We start from the raw sequence: 5094 nt of genomic DNA, 5'->3' as shown, positions 1-5094 counted from the left end.
ACAAACATCCAGCGTGCCGTGAGTGCAGTGACAGAGGGCAGTTCCTGAATGGGATGAGACAGTTCGTCTTCTGAAGCGCCCACCCACATCGACTGAAAGGCTCTAGCAGCGCGGACTCCCGGCGAGGAAATGACAGCTTGTGTGTTCAGAGACGTCACAGGCTACTCGGCAATGTGTGTGATGCGAGGCTCTCACAAGCTGTTTGCAAATGGCCGGAGGCAACACTCCGCTCCTTTTCCCTTTATTTCCTTCGCCCCGTGCTCCCCTGGCCCCCCTTTCGGGGCTGTCACTCCGCTCGCTGTCCGGTACCAGCTGGCACGGAGCAGTGCGGCACGTTCCCCATCGCGGCGCGTTCCCCACCGCGTGGAAGGAGAAGGAGGTTATGCAAACAAACACAACAACAAGAACATTTCTAGGAGCAACATCAAACCTGACCTTTTGTTTTACGGCAAAAAAGCAACAAAGGCGTTCTTGGGAAAACAGCTTAACTGAGAGGGGAATAAATACGAACCCTTGAACTGTTGTGCCTGTGTGGAGCTGACCAAGCAGTGCTTTGCTTTCCTACCAGGGCTCTGAACTCTGCTGGACTATAAAAATGTACATTGTCGTTGTCATTCTGCAGAGGCTGGTAACCCCAGAACACAGCTGAAATGAAGCAAAACAAACTTTTTTGTGTCTGTTGTTTGTCTAGTGAGCCTTTACTGGGATTTCTGCTGACAGCTCCTCAGCATGGCAACGTGTGACACCAGCGCTCTGTGATCTCTGCTGCTCGCCTGCTGCTTTTCCAGATTGAAATAAAGGTGTTGGTTTCGACCTACACAGCCCTAAACGGCTTGGGACTTTCCTACTTGAAAGCTTTTCCCCTTCTGCTAGCTGTGACCAGCAGAGGTGCTCCAGATGCTAAGTTTAAAAGAAGAGAGTGGTGGGAGCATTTTCTTGTCCAGGACCCCTAACGGGTGGTATAAGCGCCTCCAGACCCAAGCCAAAATATTCTTCTGACCCTCGAGCACAATGTGAGAGAGCATGCCACTTTTTCTGGGTCCTATCACATGCCTGAGACACCCTCAAAAGAGGACCGAGATCAGGAAACCAAGGAGATGATTCAGGTAATTCCTGTTAATCTCCTGCAAAATGTTTCCTGTGAAACACAATCTTAGGTTAAAGCTGAATGTTCCTGAAAGAAGACACTAGGCCATGAGTGAGCCACTTCTCTGGTGAAAGCACCCCAATGTATATGAGAATAGGGGATAGAAAATCCATCTTTCTTGCCAACGAGAGCTGACACAAGCCCTGAGTCTTCCTCCTTCCTGGGAGAAATTTTTGTGACCTATGTAGATATCTGCAATGAGACAAGACGATCAATGCCCCAAAACTTTTTCTCTTCACTGACCAAAGAAAGCGTTAGTCAGTATTTAGGTTGATATTTGAAAATGTGAATCTCAGTTAGGGATCACATCAAAACACTTTTTTTTCACCTTTCCCTTTTAACTGGAATACCTTCTTCTGTTTTCTCCTTGGTCCCAAAATGTTTATGCTTGCTTTTTAACATTGCTCTTTCCATCCTCAATTCCTAGGTTGAGATCAACAGCAGTGGCTTAGGCCCTTGCGGCTCCTAGTTAGCTTGGGGTACCTACTATTCTACTACTCTAGTACTAATGCTCTACTACTTTACACTCTCTCTAAGTCATTCTTGCCTGGTTAGCCTTGGCCTAATAGCAAGCCACATGCAAAGATCTCCTTCTGTTCCTTATTCATGTGAGAAATAGGAAACTAATGCTCATTCTCAAAGTAGGCATGCTCAGGAAGTGCTGGAATGCAGCTAGACCAGAACCAGCGACCATGTGCTCTCTGTATTACCCAGGGGATCGGTGAAAACAAGTTCTGAAAGTGGCATCAAGAGACCGTTGTCCAAGAAGCTCATTCTCACTCTGCCTTTCCCATGAAATGGTACGCAAGCTGTGAATACTTGCAGCAACCTGGAGCTTCACAGGTCATTCACGTAATGATCACAGTCTCCTGAGGTGGCTGGCGCAGTTGGCGCGAGGAGGGCACTGACTTCTCTGCGCGTAAGTGAAACTGCAATTGCACGCCTAATTCTTTACAAATGAATAGCATGAGTTTAAATGGTATGAACAGGACTGTTTGAACAATTAGGAAAGATAATAGCAGGACTGGGGACAGAACAAGATGATTCTCTGCACTCCACCTAGGCCATGAAAATAAGTCATGTGCTTGTAAAATACCTACTTCCTAAATACCGCTGTCTGTTTGACAGCAGCTCACTTCCACTGCTTCACAGTACCAGGCAGAAGAAGATGTATCTGTGTGGATCCTTCCCAGGCTCTGTCCCTTCTCCATGTGGAGACATTGGTGAGACAATGAGGGCACAAGCTGAGGAAACACTTCCCGTAAACTAATTCAGTATAAATGTTACTGCTACATAAAAACCTACATGCACAGATTAACCACACATCCACAAAAGAATACTTGCTGCATGAAGTTGATCAAAATGCGGTATTCCACTATTTCTTGTATCTGGCTTATCCAAAATTGGCCTCAGAATAAAGAGTGTCTTTCTATTCCACATGAACCATAAGGAAACTTAGATTTATAAGCAGACACAGTTTCTCTTGGCTGTCTTGGCTGAACACCATTTGCTTGTTATCTTTTCTTCTACAGCACCTGGTTGACAACTAATCCCTGGTTGTACCTATTCTAGTCTCCAGGTTGACCATAAGCGTAACCAAAGTGTCTGCCAGGAGACATAACCCTGCATCTATCCCCGCAGGCAGGGTTTAACGCCACACACTGAGAGATGAAACTGCTACTGCAAGAACATTTGTGACACTGCACTGCTACTGCCATTTCTCTTTCCTTCGTTGCAATTTGCTGTGCTGTGCAGCTCACAGTGCACCACAGAAGAACCCAGCTACTGCTCCCTCAAAAAAGGATGAAGGGCATCTTTTCTGCCTTTCTTTGGTCGCTGGAGTATATTTTCTCTGAACATTACATGGTTACACTTAAGTGGCCAGGTACTTGAACTACAGCAAATAAGCACTTCTAGATTTCATTAATAAACCCATTCACCCATTAGAAAAAAAAAAAAATCAGAGTATCAGATTTTCCCTGAGGAAGAAGCAGCAGTTAGTCCAGATTTTTAAACAGACTTTTCTACTAAGGAAACGAAATGTCTCCACAGGGAGTAGACACTGAGATTATCTGAAAAGCTATGACCAAATCTGATCCACTGCCTACTGGCACATGCTCTAGTTGGTAAATTCTGGCCCTTTTCAAAGTGACCACATGAGTAAACAGCAGGAACCCTGTTGTTCACAAACCTTGAAGTTTATCTTACCTGCAAGTTAGCATAGCCAGAGGAACACATTTCCTGGAGCCCTTTATCAACACCCCGCCTCGAGGAAGAAAGAGATAGACCACCAATGCTCAGAATTCATTTACACTCTAGTAAACTATAGTTTCCTGCCTACAGCGAGTGCATACTGCTAGGAGTGACAGATTAGCATCTGTCACACAAGGGGTGATCTGGAGACGAGTGCTGGCCTCCAGCGTATCGCTGCTCGCTTCACAGCGCAGATCCATCGACGGGCCTCTGCAGTCCTCTGGTGCCTGGCCACTGCGCTTCTCAGAAATGTGCCAGGCAGCATGCTGGCCAAAGTGTGTCACCCTGACAACTTGTTCTAGAGCTAGAGTGGAAAATCTGACTAAAAAACAGTGAGCAGATACTGACAGAGATGATGAACAGCTCTCCCATGTAATAAGAAGATCCTTAATGCCTTAATCCTAGAATATTTAGAACAAAATGAAGCTACATCATGTTAATACACAAACTGCCGCTCAAGCATGAGAATATGTGACTGTAAAAATGAGCCGTCAGCCCTCACTCTGAAGATTTTAATGTGGTGGAAAGTCTGCTGAACTCTGTGTGGAATGCCGATAAATTCCAACTGCCCAAGTACATCCAGGACAACCCAAGAGTCACAATTTCAAATAAAATCAAATTCCACATGAGTTTTAAAACTGAAGGACATGTCTGATATCTGGGTAATCTGAATTTTGATTATATTGAATTTCAATCATCTGAGCTCACCACTGTTGTGCTACTGATGACTGTTATGGTTTTACAGGATTAGCAAATGTGTATTATTTTTTCAGGCATTTGCAGCCAGAGATACAACCCACACATTCCAGCTATCAGAAAGCACTTTCTTGTTTGCTAAGCCATGCACATCTATTTTGACATTCTATATTGCAAACTTTTGGCAGAGACTGGGCATCATCAGATTCAACAAAATTCTCATAGCATTTCTATGTATATAAAAATTCTCCAAATAAGGGGAACCGAGTATTGGAAGTTATGCGGGATTCTTTCCAAGGAATTATATGGCCTGTATTACATAGAGGGTCGGCATAAATGACAATAACGGTCCCTCTGGGCCTTAAAATCCATTAAACCTAAATAAATATAGAAATAAATGTAGTGAGAGAGAGAGAGAGAGAGAGAAGATGAACTACATTTCTGGTGTTCTTTTTTGCTGATGTTTACTTTGTAACAAGTAAGCTGGAATTCATGGTGTTTATCAAGCTGTTTTAGCCACACAGAGAAAAGCCAGAAGTCCTTTATATGTTTTAAATTCCAAAACTTCATTTTGTCATTTTGAAGAGACATTCTATTTGGAAATTTATCCAGCTTTAACTTAATATACATACATAGATATATATGTATGTGCATATATGTATATCTTTGCAATGAAAGATGTAAATCAAACCTTTTTTTGGGGATTAAAGAAAATGCCTTGTCCTTCCTCGTCAGCAGTGCTTTTCCAACTTCTCAGTTTGCCTGGGATGTGAAAACTCAGTTGCTCCCACAGGTGGACTACAGGAATACAAACATCTTTCATGAAAGCTCTTGAAAAAAGGAGTCCAAATCAGGCCAGAACACTTTAGGGAAGAAAACTACGCACAGATGAATGTCCAGCTATACTCTTAGCAAGAAAGAGCAAGAATGTGTGGTGCCCAATGCACTGTACATGTACCTTCTGTTTGAGAAAGCAAGGCTTGGACTGCATAAAGCAG

This window comes from Tinamus guttatus, unplaced genomic scaffold (assembly GCF_059628265.1).
Source record: "Tinamus guttatus ecotype Peru unplaced genomic scaffold, ASM5962826v1 Tinamus_guttatus_pri_ptg000419l, whole genome shotgun sequence".
Taxonomy (NCBI): Eukaryota; Metazoa; Chordata; class Aves; order Tinamiformes; family Tinamidae; genus Tinamus; species Tinamus guttatus.
This window is presented reverse-complemented; position numbering follows the sequence as displayed.